At 49.2% G+C, this 21,199-nt stretch overlaps 1 protein-coding gene across 3 annotated transcripts in view; it reads right to left on the minus strand.

Moving 5' to 3' along the window:
- FAM107A (family with sequence similarity 107 member A) overlaps positions 1–21,199 on the minus strand; it is a 764,756-nt gene that overhangs the window by 3,099 nt on the left and 740,458 nt on the right. The gene's annotated exons all lie outside the window — the stretch shown is intronic.

Raw genomic sequence — 21,199 nt, forward strand, 5'->3', positions numbered from 1 at the left:
TCCATTGTTATTTTGCACACCATGTCACCTCAGTTTGGACCCAGCTAAATGCAAATTAATCTTGAGCCTACTCCAATCGGGACAGTCCAACCGAAACTGCCAAGTCGGTCTACTCTTAACAGGAACACAAGCAACTCAGGACCGGTTTCACCCTGGTAATAAGCTCATCACCAACAGCTTGGTTCCAGTGACACAGTGTGCGTGTGGCCCATGTCTGGGCTTACCCTTCCCATTTAGGGTGACATACTAAAATATACAAAAAAGTGATGAACGCAATGGTTGAATAAGTCTCAGCCACTGGAAATTAATTGGCCCGCATGCCAATCCATGGATAGTTTGCACAACATGTCAGCACTGTTTGAACCCAGCTATATGCGATTCAATCTTGACCCTGTTCCAATCAAAACAGTCCAGCCGAAACTGCCAAGTCTGTCCTCCCTGAATATGAACACAAGCAACCCACGACCAGTTTCACCCAGGGCTGAGAATAAGTTAAGCATTCCATCATTCACCTTGTTTTATTTATTGCATTTGACGCCCTAAGTGCGCCGGGTATGCCCAGACGTGGATCCCAGGCTCTCTGTGCCACTGGAGATTGAAGAGCCCAAACTTGGATGAAACCGGTCCTAGGTTGCTTGTGTTCTGGTTCAGGGAGGGCCTGGCCTGGCAGTTAAGGTTGGACTGTTCCCATGAGGAGCAGGGTCAAGACTGATATGCATATGGCAGGGTCCAAACTCAGGTAGCAAATGGGGAGCGAAAAACAATGGATTGGGGTGCGGCCCAAGTATTTGCCAGTCATTACAAGAAACAAGGGGACCCAAAAGTAGCAATTGGTCTGGGACCTTTGGGGGTATATCGTATTTCAAAAAACAATGATCCCAAGCGTTAGAAAGAATAGGGCAATCCAGATGAATATAGACCAGAATTGGAATCTATATTTTACTGTCCAGCCGGTCAGACTTTTAATAGCATAAATAGTAATATATATCAAAAAATTAGTCAGACCAATTTACCAAGCGGGACACAACCTGTGTCCAGCTATCACAAATACAAAACCAAATGACATACATACAAAGGCAAAGAAGGGCAGTCTGTAAATATTCCACAGTTATAACAGACAATGATATGAAAAATACATATCTATCCCTTTGACGACCCTGTCCCCCTGTTTTAACATCGAGGCATCCATTTATAAGTCCTGATGATGATCTTAAATTTAAAAGATCGAAACGTCGTCGACATTGTTACACTTGATGATTGAAATACTGTATTAGAAGGAGCACAGAAAAGTGTATTTTTCATATCATTGTCGGTTATAACTGTGGAATATTTACAGACTGGCCTTCTTTGCCTTTGTATGTATGTCATTTGGTTTTGTATTTGTGATAGCTGGACACAGGTTGTGTCCCGCTTGGTAAATTGTTCTGACTAATTTTTTTATATATATTATTATTTATGCTATTAATAGTCTGTCCGGCTGGACAGTAAAATATAGATTCCAATTCTGGTCTATATTCATCTGGATTGCCCTATTCTTTCTAACGCTTGGGACCATTGTTTTTTGAAATACAAGTATTTGCCAGTGGCTGAGTTTATTTCAAGCATTACATCCATCATCTTGTTTTTTGCATTTATGCCCTAAGTGCGCCGGGTATGCTCAGATGTGGGTCCCGGGCTTACTGTGCCATTGAAACCAAGCTTTACCTGGCTGAAGAGCCCCAACCAGGGCAAAACTGGTCCCAGATTGCTTGTGTTCTGGATCTGTGAAGACCTGGCCTGGTGGCTCGAGCTGGACTATTCACACGAGGAGCAGGGTCAAGACTGATTTGCATATGGCTGGGTCAAATCTGAGGAGGAATGGTGGGCTAAAAACAATGGATGGGTCGGTGGCCCGGGCAATTGCCAGTGAATGTAATTAATTCAAGCATTTCATCCATCACCTTGTTGTTTTACTGCACTTGAGAATAATTGCTACAGTGCTTTAAAACTATTTAAACAGCATTATACACAATGAAACAGTTCTTCTTGAATTTACTGCCTTGCTCAGAAAGTGTTCCTACATGAAGATATGGTCCTAGTTATCAAAAATGCTACTTTTCCATGCCATCCTGACACATTACTCTTTTTTTGTAGGATGCCCCTGTTCTAGTTAGTGGCATAAATGTATCCCTACCTATAACATACATAAACCACCACAAAACACAATCATTATTTCATCAAAGAGAAGATCAGAGTTGTAGTTAAAAAATATTTTGAGATGTGGGTGCTCATGCATTGAATTCCGAGTTTTACTTTTTTAAAATTACTTAATTATCCTTTGATAAATGTTCAACTACAACTCAATTGTTTCAGTTTTGCCCCCACTGGCCAATAGTACATTCTGCAAAATCTGCATTTCACATGGAGCTACCTCAGCCTCGGGAATGGTCGCTCGAGAGAGGTCATGAGGGCTGCTGGCTGGACAGTGTGCAAACCTTCCACTTTCATTGTTTTTTTTGTTTGCACCTATATATATGCCAGTTAAGGGCAACAGGGGCTGCAAGTGATACCTCTGCCTTGATCTTTGGCATTTCTCGCAGTCTCTTTGCAGACTCTGGTCTTAGGGATCATTGTGGCGGTGACAGTAACATAAACTAAACAGGGCTCTTACAGTCCTGTCGATTCTGAGCAGTTTCCACAGTTTTTTCTCTTTCCTTCACACCTGAGAAGCAAAAAGGAGACTACTCAGAAGCCAAGCCTGGGATAAAGGGTAATCTGGGGAGGGTTGTATGCCATTCCAACGCGGGGATTACAACGAAAGTCGTCGCTGGAGGGCGCTGGATAGTGGAATAGTTAAATTTTCTATTCCAACTCCAGCCCACGTTGACAGTAGGGAAGGTGTTGGATAGAAAATTAAACTATTCCCTATCCAACAGCGCCCTCCAGCGAAAGTCGGTGTAACGACTTGCGTTGTAATCCCCGCGTTGTAATGGCAGTGCGGGGTAATCCCCGCGTTGTAATGGCTGTTCTCCTCTGGGGAGGGTCAAAGGGTATATGATGTCACGTTCATTGGCCCTCTGCATTTCAGTAATTCAACCTTGATGTGTTCTCAGTGGTGCTGAAACAATTTTCAGAGTGGGGTAGCTACCATCAATGATACATCACCAAAGTTGTAGGGATTGTGAAAAATCGAAAAGTCTCACCAAGAACACATATAGCAAATGAGTAACGATCGTTCAGTAGCGGAGTGGCAGGGTGTGGTATGTAGTCAGTGGTGCACTTGGAGGACACTGCCACACATATATTACTAAAGCATGGTGTGGTACCATACCGTCATTTACAGACAGCACATCTTTCATAGAAATGACCACAAAACTCGCACTGACACCCAGTTTTACTGACAGAACAGAACGATATAGCTCACAAATTATAATGCGTGGAAATTGGGTTTCCACAAATATTTGTATTTGTCATTTGCACATCACCAAGTAAAAAAAGTCTTGATTTGTTTTGCTCCTATTAAAGTATTTGTTTGCATCACACTTCAGAATACCCAAAAATTAGCTTCATTTGTGCTTTCCTAACTACCGACATATTTTGAAATATTTGGACAGCTAATTTACATACATTTAAATGTTATTACATGTTAAAAAAAATCTGACATTCTGCAGCCTTTCATTTCACACTCCTTGTTAGACCCGTCAGCCTTTGGGTAGTCTTCCCACAAACATTTTACATTCACTCCTCCTCAGCTCATTGTTGCTGCCCTTAAGACTCTGCACACTATACCATTGTTAACCAGTGCTAAAGAGCGTGTGCTCTCTCCTTTAAGCATGGTGAAAGTGGCACACACCAAGTTGGTACATTTAAATGACTTGTAAGTCCCTATTATATAGGTACTACTGGTACCCAGAGCCTGTAAATTAAATGCTACTAGTGGGCCTGCAGCTCTGATTGTGCCACCCACTTAAGTAGCCTTTCAAAACATGTTCCAGCCTGTCATTGCAGCCTATGTGTGTAGTTTTAAACTAATTAACAATCAAGGGGATTCGGAAGGGCAATTTTTAATGGGGTCCAGCGTACGGGCCCTGGAACTATAACAACAAAAGATTCACGCTGTTCCCTGGGGAGTAAGAAAGAAAGAGGGCGTAACCAAGCCCAACAAGATGTGGGGGGAACGAAGGGGGGGAATACCCCTTCCGTAACTAAAACCCTCACACACCCAGCAAGCTAGGTGTCATGCTTCATCATTTGAGTTTTGCTCCTCGTCAAACTGGCGCTGCAATGTTTTACGGGCTCCCATAAAGGGGCTCTTTACCCGAGATCTTTTGTTCCTGCCAGTTGGTGCATGTGGGTATGAGGGTTTAAGGGAAAGTGTAGACGTGTGTGTGAGAGTGGGAATTTAAAAAAGTTAGTAAATCCACAGGAATTTTAATGGTGTGGTTCACTACTTTATTAAAAACAGTGAGCAGAATGTGACACGCTAGTGCTATGATCCAGCAGTGTCTTAATCTACCTGAAGGTCAACATGTTTCATGCTTGGAAGAGCAATTCGTCAGGACCTAAAAATCAAGGGGTGGGTGCTACACAGCAAGGGAAGGGGGAGATACTACCTTCCACTTGGTTAAATCAAGGCAGGCCAGGTGGTCCTGCAGTCTCTAAGTGGGACCTAAGAAAGGGCGACAAAAAAGGTATAACTTAATGCCCACAGTGCATACTGTAATCAAACTAGGTCACCACCGTTGGTTACTTGCTCTTTCATAACAAAAGTGGTTGGGAGGGGGGGGGTTGTTGGGTTGTTTCTGTATTAAATAGTATAAGAGCCTAGTAATTTACTCTGGTCAAGACAATGCAATCGATCCAATGTAGGAGTAAATACGGGCCAGGTGTAGTGACTGAATCGGGGGTTCACCAGAGGCTACAACTGTAAAAAAGAGATGAAAAGTTTGCTGGACATCTCACCCTACTTAGACATAAGAACGGCTTCAACGGTCGTCTCCTATGTGCTTGATACCCTAAGGTTGAGGTACCTAAGTGGGGGGGAGACAGGAGTAGAAGTAGTGGTTAAAATAGGTTGTGACCGAGGACTGGCAGTTAGGTAACCAGAATGCACTTGGTCAACATGAGGTGGGGAAGCAGCGAGCTTAAAGTCACGCATCCCCGGGGGGGCAGCTCAGTCTCCCATTCAGCAACTGAAAAGATGTGCAGAAGCGCCCCACGCAATCACGCGGACAGCAATACCACCTGGCCCCGCTCGTGGTGATGGGGCAGTGGGAGGGCGGCAGCGTGACCACACAAGATACGTGAAGCACAACGACTCACCCATGGCCGTCAAGGAGTCCAGATTGCACCGGCGCCAAAAACATGTGCAAGCTAACGCAACAACCCAGCCTCAACTGAAAGTAGGCGGACTATGCGAATGTCCAAACAAGGCCTCCGCGGGGCGGAGAGTGTCAGAATCTTACCTGTCCGCAGCCGGGACTTGCCTGTAGAACCTACCCGCACGTCGGGGGGAGGAAGAGAGACCGGAGCGGTGTCTCAGTGGCAGCTTCCATCTTTTGAACGCTCTCTGACCAAATCTCAAAGCCCCCGTCATGTGACAGGGGTGCCGTCAGGAAAAATCGCGCATGCGCGGTAGCGTTCAGAAACGGCCTCAGGAGGGCACACAAATGTGTCGGCCATTTTGTAATGTATTCAGAGAAACCCAAGGGCTGTAAGCCAAATATGTCTATTGGGGTGGAGGAAAGAGAACATATGGAATCATGTTCATATACAAAGGGATGCCAAAAATTCGGAATTGAGACATTGGGAGGGTATTTACAGCCAGGGTGGACTCCGGCAAGGGAAGGAGACAAGGATTATACTGTCAATAACTGTGAAAATGTAAAGATGTAAAGGCCTCAGAGACCCCTCCTGGGCTACACTAGTTGTGTAGTTGACTGTGATGTTGGTTATTCTATGGGTTAGTTAAACAGTGTGGATGGCAGTCAGGGAAGCTAGGACCTATAGGGTGATGAAGGTACTAGGCGAACCACGTCGGGACTAGGTGTCATCAAGTGGTGTATGTTCTGGGTCAACACCTAGAGGCGCGTGGGTGAAGCAAGAACACACAAATTCATGAGGGTAGTCGGGTGTTGTCTGAGTCAAGTCATGGACAGGCAGCCCCACGGGATGGAGTCATTGAGACCAGTGCTGTCTGTGGCCAAGCGGTGGACCCACCTCTGTTCGATTCTAAAGAGTGCCTGGTGTGTGATCTGCTTGTGTGACTCTAATATAGACCATTGTAGGCTGTCTGCAGAGTGGTTCATTTCCAGACAGTGTGTGTAAAGTTTGGTGTGTGTTTTGTGGCATCTAATATTGCTTCTGTGTTCGGTGATGCGTAGCTTCACTTACCTCATGGTCATTCCCACATATCTCATCCCACAAGGGCAGGTCAGAAGGTAAATGCACCTGGGGGTGTTGCAATTCGTGTGGTGCCTACGGTGTCAAATTAAGGTCTCAGTGAGTTGGATCTCTTTGCTGGCACTAGTCTGGCCACACATTGAGCACAGACTCGCGGCCCAGATCACATCTCTGGTTACGGAAGGCGAATCTAACAGGTGGAGCAGCAAACATATGTAAATGTAAATGTAAATGTAAATGTAAATGTGGGATACTTGTAAAGCGCACTGTTACTCTACCCGAGTGTCCTGGCGCTGTAGACCGCTGGGGAACCCGTCCTGGTTTTCCCTGTGAGATGGTGCATTTCTGGGTATCTCCAGGGTGAAACCAGGCATCCCCGGCGTCTGTGGGGGGCCGTTGTAGAGATGAGACAAGCTTAATGCCCAGAGTTACCGAGTGTGTTCCCTGGTTAGAGTAGGCACTGAGGCGAGAATTATCGAGTCCGTTGACCCTGGTCCAAGACCCTGCCGCGTCGGGAATTGAACCCTGGTCCCGGGCCGTTCTCTGCTTACAGGTCTGCCGCCTCTAACCAGTGAGCCACACCTCTCCACTCCACATGAGGCTTCCTTTCTGGTATCTGATAACCCTAGGATACCATACTTCTACACCTTACCGAAGATTCACAAGGGCACCTCACCAGTCCCCGGTAGGCCCATCGTATCGGGGATTGGGTCGTTACTCGAACCCCTGTCCAAATTCATTGACAAGTTCCTACAACCCCTAGTGAGAAAAATACCTTCCTTTCTCCAGGACACTAGAGACGTCTTACGCCTGATTAACAACATCAATGGGAGGGACGGGGTGGACCTTCTTATCACACTTGATGTAGAGGCATTGTATACGAATATCCCTCAACAAGCTACCCTAGAGGCAGTAGAAGTGGCCCTACGAAAAGACGATTGGTCCTCTCCCACTCCTATTCCCTTTATCATGGACTGTGCATCTTTGGCCCTCACTGAAAATTTCTTCGAATATGAGGCCCAGATTTACCACCATGTACAGGGAACCTCGATGGGTAGTACATTTGCCCCCAGTGTGCCCTGTATTTACATGGCTACCTTCGAAGAGACCTGCATTTGGGGTGATGACAACCCCTACAAAAATATCCTGTCCCTGTGGCGCAGGTATAGCGATGATATCCTGATACTGTGGAAGGGTGACCTCAACACCTGTCAAGCATTTTGTGAGTGGATCAACACACTGAATCCCTTCCTCAAATTTACGTGCAACATCTCAGACTCTAACATCCCCTTCCTTGACTTACGGATTTGGTTATCAGAAGACGGTCTGAGTACCAATCTTCATAGGAAGAAGACAGACAGGAACAGTCTCCTCCTGTACAACAGCCATCACCCGAAATCCCTCAGGGATAACCTTCCATTTGGACAGTTCCTCCGTATCCGGAGAAATTGTTCTACCTTGGAGGATTATAAAAAAGAAGCCAAACACCTCCAAAACACACTTCAGGAGAGAGGGTACCCACAGAGGCAAGTCCAAAACTCTTATAAAAGGGCTATGAACAACCCACGAGAGACGCTCCTTGAAACCAAAACCAAGGAACAATCCGAAACCATCACATGTGTGACCCCCTTCAGCAAGTGTCCCACACACATAAAAAAGATCATTAACAAACACTGGGGCACTGTTAACTCCTGTGACCTATCCATTCCCCGTCCAAGGTTCGCCTTTAAACGCACCACCAACCTTAAAGATCAGCTTGAACACACGAGACCCAGGGTCAGAGAATTAGGCACACAAAGAACCCTGTGGGACCTCCCTCCTGTGACAGGCCACTATCCTTGTGGTGGTTGTTCAGTGTGTGGCCAGACTAGTGCCAGCAAAAAGATCCAACTCACTGAGACCTTCATTTGGCACCGTAGGCACCACACGAATTGCAACACCCCCAGGTGCATTTACCTTCTGACCTGCCCTTGTGGGATGAGATACGTGGGAATGACCATGAGGCAAGTGAAGCTACGCATCACCGAACACAGAAGCAATATTAGATGCCACAAAACACACACCAAACTTTACACACACTGTCTGGAAATGTACCACTCTGCAGACAGCCTAAAATGGACTATATTAGAGTCACACAAGCAGATCACACACCAGGCACTCTTTAGAATCGAAGAGAGGTGGGTCCACCGCTTGGCCACAGACAGCACTGGTCTCAATGACTCCATCCCGTGGTGCTGCCTGTTCATGACTTGACTCAGACACCCAACTACCCTCATGAATTTGTGTGTTCTTGCTTCACCCAAACGCTTCTAGGTGTTGACCCAGAACATACACCACTTGAGGACACCTAGTCCCGACGTGGTTCGCCTAGTACCTTTATCACCCTATAGGTCCTAGCTTCCCTGACTGCCATCCACACTGGTTAACTAACCCATAGAATAACCAACATCACAGTCAACTACACAACTAGTGTAGCCCAGGAGGGGTCTCTGAGGCCTTTACATCTTTAAATTTTCACGGTTATTGACAGTATCATCCTTGTCTCCTTCCCTTGCCGGAGTCCACCCCGGCTGTAAACACCCTCCCAATGTCTCAATTCCGAATTTTTGGCATCCCTTTAAATATGATCATGATTCCATATGTTCTCTTTCCTCCACCCCCAGAGACATATTTGGCACACAGCCCTTGGGTTTCTCTGAATACATTACAAAATGGCCGACACATTTGTGTGCCCTTCCGAGGCCGTTTCTGAACGCTACCGCGCATGTGCGATTTTTCCTGACGGCACCCCGTCACGTGACGGGGGCTTTGAGATTTGGTCCGAGAGCGTTCAAAAGATGGAAGCTGCCACTGAGACACCTCTCCGGTCTCTCTTCCTCCCCCCGACGTGCGGGTAGGTTTTACAGGCAAGTCCGGACTGCGGACAGGTAAGATTCTGACACTCTCCGCCCTCGGAGGCCTTGTTTGGACATTCGCATAGTCCGCCTACTTTCAGTTGAGGCTGGTTTATTGTGTTAGCTTGCACATGTTTTTGCCGCCGGTGCAATCTGTACTCCTTGACGGCCACGGGTGAGTCGTTGTGCTTCACGTATCTTGTGTGGCCACGCTGCCGCCCTCCCACTGCCCCATCACCACGAGCAGGGCCGGGTGGTATCGCTGTCCGCGTGATTGTGTGGGGCGCTTCTGCACATCTTTTCAATTGCTGAATGGGAGACTGAGCTGCCCCCCCGGGGATGCGTGACTTTAAGCTCGCTGCTTCCTCACCTCATGTTGACCAAGTGCATTCTGGTTACCTAACGGCCAGTCCTCGGTCACAACCTATCTTAACCACTACGTTTACTCCTGTCTCCCCCCCACTTAGGTACCTCAACCTTAGGGTATCAAGCACATAGGAGACGACCGTTGAAGCCGTTCTTATGTCTAAGTAGGGTGAGATTTCCAGAAAACTTTTCATCTCTTTTTTACAGTTGTAGCCTCTCGTGACCCCCGATTCAGTCACTACACCTGGCCCATATTTACTCCTACATTGGATCGATTGCATTGTCTTGACCAGAGTAAATTACTAGGCACTTATACTATTTAATACAGAAACAACCCAACACCACCCCCCTCTACCAACCACTTTTGTTATGAAAGAGCAAGTAACCAACGGTGGTGACCTAGTTTGATTACAGTATGCACTGTGGGCATTAAGATGTACCTTTTTTGTCGCCCTTTCTTAGGTCCCACTTAGAGACTGCAGGACCACCTGGCCTGCCTTGATTTAACCAAGTGGAAGGTAGTATCTCCCCCTTCCCTTGCTGTGTAGCACCCACCCCTTGATTTTTAGGTCCTGACAAATTGCTCTTCGGAGCATGAAACATGTCGTCCTTCAGGTAGATTAAGACACTGCTGGATCATAGCACTAGCGTGTCACATTCTGCTCACTGTTTTTTTTTTTTTTAAAAACCTTTATTGCACCTTACAGATTACACAGCAATTGGCCTACAACCCAATCGGGCTGGCCGCCATTATCACAACATCGTCAGAATGCAGTAATGCCCAACGTAGCTCATGTTGACATATTTCCGTACATTAGTTGGTTACCGCTACATAGAAAAGGTGCATTTAGTGGAGTGTTTAGGAAATCAGTGAGGTTTTTGTGTTTTTTTCTTTTTTGCAGAAACAAAAGCCTAACAATCAACCAAAAGAAACACATACTGATCGTGCATTATGGGTGAACAGGTCTATTCGCTATTTAGTGGTATATCCCCCCTACAGTCAGTCCCTCTCACCAGTGTCTATGTACCTCCCACCCAAGTACCAGATGTGTGTATGCTCTTCCGAGTAACAGTCCTATGGTCACTCTCTCTTAACGCCAAGGGCAAGACCTAAGTGTGTTAATGTGACATATACTCCATGTACCACCCCCCGTCCCCCACTTCTAATGTGTCTTCCGTGCCCCTCTAGCCCAACTCCTCCTCACCATCGGACTCATCCAGCTCTTCCTCCTCTAAGGGTTCGCAAATTCCTCCCCTGTAAATATTCCACTTGGACCAGACCCTATTCCACTTCCCCGGGCAGGCCCTGTTGGAGTATACTGCACGCTCCGTCACCATGACCCTGTCCATGTTAATACCCCATTGTGTCGTTGTAGGTGTATCAGCCGCGCCCCACTTCTGTGCTATGTCCCGTTTGGTGACCATGAACCCCACTGTTACCCATGTTTGGTCCTGCCTGGAAACATCTGTCTGTTCCCATATGTTCAGGAGACACCGCCTCGGATCAGGCAGCAGTGAAATCTCTAATGCCTGTGAGATCGTCCGCATTACCTGTCTCCAGAATTCCTGGACACGCGGGCAATCCCACACAGTATGAAAAAAGGTTCCCTCCTCTCCGCATCCACGAAGGCAGAAAGGGTGTTGCGTTCTGTGTATGCGATGGAGCATGGTTCGAGTGTAGTAGACCCTGTGTAGGACTTTCAATTGCACAAGTCTCAGTCGAGCTGAGATACCCACTTCCTTAGGAGATGCAATCGCCAAGTTCCATTCATGTTCGTCCATCTCCCCGATTTCTTCCTCCCAGTGTTCCTTGAGCCTAATCAGTGGGTCTGGTAGGTTGTTAAGTAGTTTACGGTATATTAGGGAGGTCGCTTTTTCAACCATGTATTCAGTGAGGAGCCGGTCCTCAAGTGGGGATGCCTCCCGCAATGTACTGTCGGGGGGAATGACCGCTAGCAGTGCATGTCTGATCTGGATATACCTGTATAACTCCCTCTCTCCAAGGTCGAACAGCTCCCGCAATCTGTCAAAGGTGAGTACCGCGCCTCCCTCCCAAAGGTCCCCCAACTGTAGATATGCCTATTGTGTCCCACTGGGAGAAGCCCCTGCTGGTTCGCAGAGTGCCAAAGACTTTGGAGTCCCAAAGCGGTGTGAGTTTCGTAATTCTTCCCTTCCAGCCCAATGCTGCGGTTGCCTTATGCCACAGTGCCGTGGTTAGCCTGGTAGGTCCCTCCAATTTATTTGCCTTTGTACGGTCATACAGTGGGGCCAGTAGGCTGGTCAAGCCCAGTTGCGCCCTGTCTGCCTGGAATGCAGGCTCGGACTGTGGGGTGTGCAACCAGCAGTTGATGGGTTTTAGCTGCGCCGCCCAATAGTACATCGTCAAGTTGGGGAGTGCTATCCCGCCGTCATACCACCCTCTATGTAGTTTAGTTTGCGCGATACGCGGCGGGAGGTTGCCCCACATCAAGTTGGACACCAGTGCCGCCACCCGTTGAAAGAACTTAGGGCTCACGGGGTACGGAGTATTTTCGAGTACATATAGGAAGCGGGGTAAAGACTTCATTTTATATAGAGCAGCTCTCCCCAACAGCGTGAGGGGCAGCCCCGCCCAGAATTTTACATCCTGCTTCAGTCGCTCAACTTGGGGAGTCAAATTTTTGTCCATGAATTCCGCAGGGTCCCCAGTGACATGGATGCCCAAGTACTTGAAGGAGGAACCCGCAATCCTCAGAGGGCAGTCCGTGGTCAGCGCCGGAGCCGGGCCCCTCAGGACAAACAGCTCCGATTTGGCCCAGTTGATGGTGTAACCAGAGATTTTCCCATGGCCGTCACATAGTCGAAGAAGGGCCGGCACACCTTGCTCCGGGTCAGTGAGATATACCAGCATGTCGTCCGCGTAGAGGGATATCCGGTCCTCCCAGCCCCCCGCCCAGCTAATCCCTGTCAACAGTGGCGAGGTCCGTACCATGGTGGCCAAGGGCTCCAGCGAAATTGCGAACAGCAGCGGTGAGAGTGGGCATCCCTGGCGAGTGCCTCTTCCCAGAGGGAACGTGCGAGAGATATGTCCGTTGGCCACCACTTGTACGGCCGGGACGGCGTACAACAGTTTCACCCAGGCTATAATCTTGGGGCCGAAGCCCATACGGGACAGGACCTCGAACAGGTAGTTCCACTCCACCAGGTCAAAGGCCATCCTGGCATCAAGGGTCAGTACAACCGCCGGCGATGTGAGTGCCCCTGCCCCTGCCAATGCCCCATGCAGTCGGCGCAAATTCAGTGCCGTGTTCCTGTGTGGCATGAACCCGGACTGATCTGGGTGTATAAGATCGGCCAGATGTGGCATAATCCTCGACGCTATAAGTTTGGCAAGGATTTTAACTTCTGCATTAAGCAGCGAAATGGGGCGATAGGAGGCGCAATCCTCCGGTGGTTTCCCGGGCTTGGGGATAGCCACAATAGTGGCCAGTCTTTGGTCAGGCGGGAGCCTCCCCTTCTCTAGACATTCTGTGTACATTGTTAAGAGATGGGTACTCAGTAATTCGGGCTTCGCTTGGTACCATTCAATAGGAATGCCATTTGGGCCAAGTGCTTTTCCCGGGTTCAAAGCGTTAATCGCCAGCTGTATCTCCTCCGCCGTAATATCTGCCTCCAAGTCCACTGTGGCCTCTGCCGACAGCGTCCTGATCTCTATCCTTTCCAGTGCTTCTTTGGCCATTGCGGAAGTCACTTCCCGCTCAGGGGTGTACACCCCCTCGAAGTGGGACGCCAGCGCCTCCACTATGAGTTCGGGGCTAGCGTGTACCACACCCCGACTATCTCTCACCTGCTGGATGCCCCTAAAGCCGCCGTCTCGTGTGTCGAGCCAGGCCAGCAGCCTACCCGCCTTATCTCCTATCTCATAAACCCTATTCTGAGTGTCAGCAATGTGGCCCTTCACCTGAGTCCTCAGATGATCCGTGTAGAGTTGTTGCTGGATGTTGAGTGCGTGTGCCGTGCTCGGTGTGGGCTGCCGTTCATGTGTCATTGTGAGTTTCTGTAAGCCTACTTCTAAGTCAGCGAGTTCCAGGGCTTTATCTTTCTTGTGACCCGCGATCGAGGTCACCGCTTGTCCCCTAAATACCGTCTTGTATGCCTCCCATAGTACCTCCGACGAACTCACGGAGTTGACATTCTCAGTGAAATAATGTGTTGTTGCTGTCTTAAGGGCCTTACGGGCCCTGGGGATCTTTAAGTATGCAGCATGTATTGGGAATATCCGCCTGCGCACCTTCTCGTGAGTGGACATCTCCAGGGTGATCGGGGAGTGGTCAGAGACACCCCTGGGGTGTATGTCTATGGTGTCTATGTGATGGGAGCTGTTGCCAAGGGTAAGGAAATGGTCAATTCTTGAAAGGCTGCCGTGTACAGCGGAGTGAAAAGTGAACTGCCGGGACTGGGGGTGGGAGCTTCTCCACATGTCAAGGAGACCCATGGCAGACATGAAGCGCTGGAAGTGTGAGGAATTGCCAGCGGGGCCGCCCACCGGGAACCGGTCTAACTGTGCGTCTATAATGGCGTTGAAGTCACCCCCTAGAATTACCTCTCCCTCGGGAAGGGCCAGTAAGAATTCAGCTAATTTCGGGAGTTGTACCGAGTGGAGTGCAGGGGGGATGTATACCGACACTAGATTAATGAGTCTACCCTCCCACTGTCCCTGCACTGTGGCGAAGCAACCCAGATCATCAACCTTAGTCTGTAGTGGAATAAACTGTGAGGATTTCAGTAGTAAGATACCGGTGCCCCTGGACCCGGACGAGAATTCCGAATGTACCAACATTTTGTACCCTTTCCGATCCATGGCCTTGGTCGCCCCACCCATTAAATGCGTCTCTTGCAGCATCGCTAAAGCGGGCTTCAGCCTTTTGAGTGTGAGCAACACCAGTCCCCGCTTGATCTTATCCCCCAGCGCCCGTACATTCCATGTCATTAATTTTAACGGGGATCCCCGGGAATCCGGGTCTACGTCCCCCCGTCTAAAAGTAGGGTCATCCGCCATATGCGTTCGTTAACGTCACTAATTTGTGCAATGCGCATTCTTACATCGCAGCCCCCACCTCCCCGCTTCAACCAACGTTCCAAAATGTCACATGAGTGGTGTGTTACAGTTCTCGACCATATATATGTGTTCCAAACAACTTCAAAACAATCCCCCCTCCCTGCCCCCCTGCCTAAGGGACTTCCAACTGCCCGCCCCCCCAACTTAGCAGAGTGCTTGTCCCCTCCCCAAACCAGTGTACTTGCGTGTAAGGGGGAGAGTGTCTCCCCCGGCAGGCGGCATCCCTGCTTACTTCCAGGACAAAGCAGGCCAGCGTCCAGTTGCAGCTATAAAGCAATAGTTCCTAGGTGAAGAGTCAGGGTGACCCCATTGTCTCATTCCGAGCGTTCGTTCCCTTCATTCTCCACGAGGTCTCGGGCTGGGGACCTCTCCGTCCCCCCTCTTCCTGAAGTTTGCGAGCCTGTCCGGCTGTCCGCCCGGTGGGCCTTATTGTGCCTGTTGGACTTCCGATTATTGCTCACAGTGTGCCAGCCCTCCAGCCAGTCCCTGGCCACATCAGGGGAGTCGAAAAACCAGACCTTTTTGTCAGCTACCACACGGAGCCTGGCCGGAAATAGCATAGAGTAGGGCAATTCTTTTTCGCGGAGCGTTCTCTTCACTTCGTGGAAAGTCCTCCGTCTCCGGGACACCTCTGCTGTGTAGTCCGGGAAGAATGACACTTTAGAGTTTTGGATCTGAATCGCCGGCGCCACCCTAGCCACCTGCAGAATGGCGTCACGGTCTCTAAAGTTGAAGAGTCTTGCATGGATCGGTCTCGGGGGGCCCCCCGTTTTCGGTTTTCCCCCCGGTACTCTGTGTGCCCTTTCCACAGAAAAGAAATGCGACAGGCCCTTAGGTTGTAATTTGTTCTTGATCATGTCCTCCACGTATAGGTCCATCGCTCCAGTTGTTTCCGATTCCGGCACTCCCAGAATGCGGACGTTGTTCCGTCGTGAGCGCCCTTCTTGGTCATCCAGCTTCTCCTTGAGTAGTTTGTTGTCCGCCCGTAGCTGTCCCATTTCAATCTGGAGGTCCGAGACATCCTGAACCAGTGATTTGGTGACAACCTCGACTTGCTTCACTCGCTCATTGATTTTCTGGAGGTCCGCTCGGATCAGGGTGACCTCTGTCGCCGTCGCCCCCACCGTCGCCTGCACCTGAGCCAGCGCCGTCAGGACGTCTTCTAGTGTGGCTTTCTTCGCTCCCTCCGAGTCTGCCCCCTTCCCGGGCTGCCTGCGTTGTTCCTGCGGGGGGGGGGGTGCTTGTCGTAGGCAAATTTGTCCAACTTCGCTTGCGTGGAACTGTTTCTGGGGCCCCTTTGCGCCATAATGTACCACCAGCAATTAGAGCGTGTGCAGGCCGGGGTCGTCGCTGGATTCGGGCCAGGTGAAGGATGTACGCCCCCTATATGGTTGCTTCGCACTTGGCACTGGTCGCGTAGGGTCTATAATCAGTTGCTGCAAAGATATAGCCCGGTGAAATGACCCCCACACTTAGCGACCACCCGGTAATATACAGTCGCAGTCCGGGACGTGTAGTGCTGGACCCCTGCCCTTCTTGCCCAGGCTCCGACGTTTGGGGATACCTTCCACAGGGCCGCCGGAGTAATGAGGGCGACGCACGGCCACCACCAGCGCCGCCCGGTGCTTCAGAACGCAGGGGGGGAGGGGGGGGGGGGGGAAGACCCCGGCGCCACTCAGGAGTCGTGGCCCCCAGCAGATCCCTGCCCCGCACACCTCCGGGGCCTCTTCCCGGTCACTGGATGGCGAGCCCGCCCTTCGATGGTCCGCCGGTTCGGGTCCCAGGTGGGCCAATGCACGGGCCGCTGCGCCGTTCCCGGCCACCTCCCTGTCTCCGGAGCCGCTTTCAGTTACCGGCGCCAGCAGGGCGCCCTCCGTCAGTCTGCAGGTTCGCCAGGGAATGTTGCCGCTCGCTGTGTCCGCGAGGCGCCGGGGGGGGGCCGCCACTTCCGGCGTCAGCACCCGGCCACGCCTCACTTCCGCTCGGCCACCGTCCTCAGGACACAGCGCTGCTTGTCCGGATGTTACCAGGCCCCTCCTCTCGCCTCGGAACTCCGACCGTATCGGAGCCTCAGACTCTCCGCCTCTTGCACTCGGGGCGCCGCACGGCCACCGGACCCTTTCTGCCCCGAAAGCAGAAGAATTGCACAGGATATATGTGCCGGATTTATGTGGGAAGCCGCCTTACCGCAGGAGCCTCCCTAAGCTGCGGCCGCCATCGTTGGCTGCTAGCCACGCCCCCCCTGCTCACTGTTTTTAATAAATTAGTGAACCACACCATTAAAATTCCCGTGGATTTACTAACTTTTTTGAAATTCCCACTTTCACACACACGTCTACACTTTCCCTAAAACCCTCATACCCACATGCACCAACTGGCAGGAACAAAAGATCTCCGGTATAGAGCCGCTTTATGGGAGCCCGTCAAACATTGCAGCGCCAGTTTGACGAGGAGCAAAACTCAAATGATGAAGCATGACACCTAGCTTGCTGGGTGTGTGAGGGTTTTAATTACGGAAGGGGTATTCCCCCCACATCTTGTTGGGCTCGGTTACGCCCTCTTTCTTTCTTACTCCCCAGGGAACAGCGTAAATCTTTTGTTGTTTTAGTTTTAAACTGCCATTTTGTGCTGGCAGAGTAGACCTTCAGATTGCTCTAAACCTTCTTTTTTAATACATAAAAATCACCCTTAGGGTAGGCCCTACACAGCCCTTAAGTCAGGGTGCACTATATTAAAAATATTGGACACATACTTTTAGGATATACATGTCCTGGTAGGGAAAAACTCTCTAATTTACTTTTTCAATATTGCAAGGCTTACCTCTCCCATAGGATAACATTTGTTTACCTTAGAACATTTAATATGTGCAGCCTGTCCTTAGGTCATATGACTAGGTGTAGTTTGCAGTTGGCCTTTGTGTATTCCTCCCAGACAGTATCACAATAGAGGGTTTTGGGTGTTGACAGGATGGGCCATCTCTGGTAGAATGGGCGTGCAGAGCTGTCACCTACCATACTTGCATTTTAAAGGTTCTAGCTCAGCTCACATGCAAAATACATCACACTAACCTACTGCACACCCAGACAGACTGGGACCAGGGCAGGAAGGTAGGAAATTCCAGAAACCCCTGTAGGTGGAAACTCCAGAAGCTTCTCCCACTACAACGCTGGCACCAACTATAAATATTGGACGCTCAGATTCAAGTCTTCAAGGCACTTCTGGAACTGTATATACTACTGAAGAAGGACACCTGTGCTTACTGGACGTGCACTCTTCATCCCAGGCTGAAGTGACTTCAAGCGTCAGCTGGCTGATCTCCTGTTAGAGCTACAGGGACACAACAAGCTCCAAATGTCTCCCTGCATCTGCCCAGCTGGCCTTTTGCCAAAACCGGCAACTGGACCTTTCTAAGCCCTTCTAGCCTCTGGTGGAGTGAGTTCCAGATCCCGAAGAGATGTCCCTCAGGTCCTGGACCTTTAGTGTGGCATCAGTTGAACTGCTTGAAGACAAGGAATAATCCTAAAGTTCTGGTCTCTTCGGACCACGAATTAACCTGTTCACGCCATGAACTTTTCACCCGTGCCACCCGCAAAAGCGAACCCCGTTGCACGTGACTCTTTGCGCTACAGCGACCACCAGCGACGACCTGAAGCACAAATCTCCAACAAAGACCATCCATGATGCCTGACAGGATCTTTGCGCTACAGCGAAGAGTATCTACTACACTTGGCCTACACCTCGTGTTACAGTGCTGACCATCCATAATGCTCTTGCTGCTCTTCACAGCCTCCTACACCGTGAACTGGACTCTTCATGCTGGACTTTGGGAAGATGACTTTTTTAGTGGGAATCACCTGGTGCGTGTTTCTAGCCTGTGCTCCTTCGTAGTCGGCCTGAACTTGTGTCTTTTACCCAGTCTCACATGACCAGATAACCGCTATTTGCGATTTGTGCTTTTAAGTGCTGCACTTACCTGAAATCTTTAAACCTGTACATCTCCATTGCTACTGATTGGATTTTTGTTGTTTTTGTGTCAAATAATTTATTACATTTTACTCTATGTTCCAAAATTAGGGGCACATTATGATGGAGGATTTTCCGCATCCTCCGGGCCGGCGGAAGCCTCCGCCGGCACGGAGGATGCGGAAAATCCTCTGCGGACCCACCAGAGCCCCACCGCCACATTAGGATGGCTGGTGGGTCCTGGTTTAGGTCCGCTGCTTTTCCGCCGCGGTTGGCTTACAACCGCGGCGGAAAAGGCCTGATATGGTGGCGGTGTCTCTCAGACACCGTCCACCATATTAGGATGTCTGTATTTCAATGCCTTTACACGGCGGCATGTCCGCCGTGCAAAGGCATACGGATTCTTGTTTGGGGGCCCGTTGCGGGCCCCCAGGGGTGAAGAGGGGGTGGGGAGTGCACATGGGGGGTACCTATGGTACCCTCCTGCATTTGCGTGCACAGAGCGGCAGGCACCGCGCGGTGCCTGCCACTTTGTGCATGCAAATGCAATGCGTGCATTTTTAACATTGCTGCGGGTGCAGCTTGAAGCCGCACCCGCCGCAATGTTAAAAATAGAGGATGTGACCGCCAGGGTGGCGGTCACATCCTAATTGCACAGGAGGGAACTCCGCAGGACATGCGGAGGTTCCCTCCTCCTCTATGGTCGCGGACGGACTCAAGTCCGTCCGCGATCATAATGGGCACCTTAGTGTGGGATTTTTCTTGTGTTGTGTTGTCACTTTATTGCTGTTTGTATACTGCATAAATACTTTACGCATTGCCTCTAAATTAAGCTGGTCTGATTTTGTGCCAAGTTATCAGACGGTTATAGGTTAATTTAGTGACTGGTGTAGTTCATCATGACAAGGATTGTGGTTGTTGCTTGAGAATGGCTCACACCCACCCTCAACCAACAATCCAGTTTCTCACACTCCCTATACCCCACGAAGATGGTCACATTAGAGCTCAGCTCGTTTTGGGCTCGAGGGTCCGTTTTGGGCTTGAGATGAGTCAGAGCCAGGCATCTGGCTGGAGCTTTTAGTGCCTTGCCCACTTCTATTTCAAACGTAGCCTTTATGTTGCTTTTAATTAAAAACTGTTTCTTTTTAACACAATGAATTCTGTGACTAATATTTCCGCAACAATACAGTGGAAGTTCAAATCAAGGTTGAGTTTATGAATCTATAATTGTATCCAGGCAGGTGTACACTGTAGCAGTGATGAACGAATTATCTCGGTTGATTATGTATCTTGCTACTAATCTTTCCAATTATGATCTGGATGGACAGGATGTTTCCCGGCTGGTGTTCTCTCTCTTTTGTGGGCCACCCGAAGAATCCCATGAAGCACCTGTCTAAAGATGCCAAGGGCCTCAGGTGTTCTGGGTTCAGTACTCGACGTGAGCCTGTTCTTCTATTAGAATGACATTAAAATCAGAAATACCTGATCTGCTTAAGGCCATTCAAGAGGTATGACTATTCTTTCATTAAGACGTATTCTTTATGAAAGGGTGTGGAAAGTACATCCTGTCCACATGCAACACTCAATAACATCAGGTTTTTCCCAAGGCTAGTGTGAAGGTAAAGGACTGTCATGTTGGAGAAAGAACATGTGATTCACAGCATATCCTAAGTAATGAGCTTTATTTAAACCAATTAAAGAACGCTGGGAGCTGTAGCTGAATTTGTTATTGGTAAAGAGGCAAACACAGGGAGATGTGCTGCCATTCTGAAGTTAAAGGGATTGATATTAAATATGAAAACATGTTGCCTCAGAAATCAAATCAGCATTTGCAATTCGTGGCTAGATGATAGACTGATTATTTTGAGCCTGAAACCCACAGACTTAACATTCAACTACAATTGAAAAAGTAACGTTTGTAAATAGCTCTGTAGGCACTTCTATATTGCAGCCCTACAATACTAATAAGGGCTACCTTTTGAATGGTTTCAGAGAGTAATTCTTACATTTTCCTTTCTCAAGAAATTCACCTCGCAAGTGTTGTAAGCACTCTTTTGTATACTTTATGTTAACTGTCTAGGTGAGCAGGGACTGGTGCCACTGCTTTGTAGTATTTGGAAAACTAATCTGACCCAAATGCAGCCAGTGTTCCTCAACATTTATAGGATTCTTAAAAAAAAGTTCATTGCCTTGTTCCATTTATGCCACGGGACAGAGAACCACGTTTGTCCCTTTGTACCTTGGCTCTTTCAGTAAGAGTAGAGGAATGGAGGTGGTCATCAGTCTGGCTTTGTGGTTGAAAGCTTTTCTCGGCACTATCATCATAGGGTCTTTCCTTAGTCTCAGGTAGTTTGTTCCCACTTTGAGCAGGGTGTTTGCATTTGTTCCAGAATTGCTTTCAGGAGAAAGTCTGTGTCCTTTCCCTGTCTTTTTAGGTGTGGCTCACTGATGCCACCCGGACCACTACAGTTCTCTTACTACAGACCTCCCAGGCTTC

The sequence above is a fragment of the Lissotriton helveticus genome, chromosome 9 (genome assembly GCF_964261635.1).
Source record: "Lissotriton helveticus chromosome 9, aLisHel1.1, whole genome shotgun sequence".
NCBI classification, from domain to species: domain Eukaryota; kingdom Metazoa; phylum Chordata; class Amphibia; order Caudata; family Salamandridae; genus Lissotriton; species Lissotriton helveticus.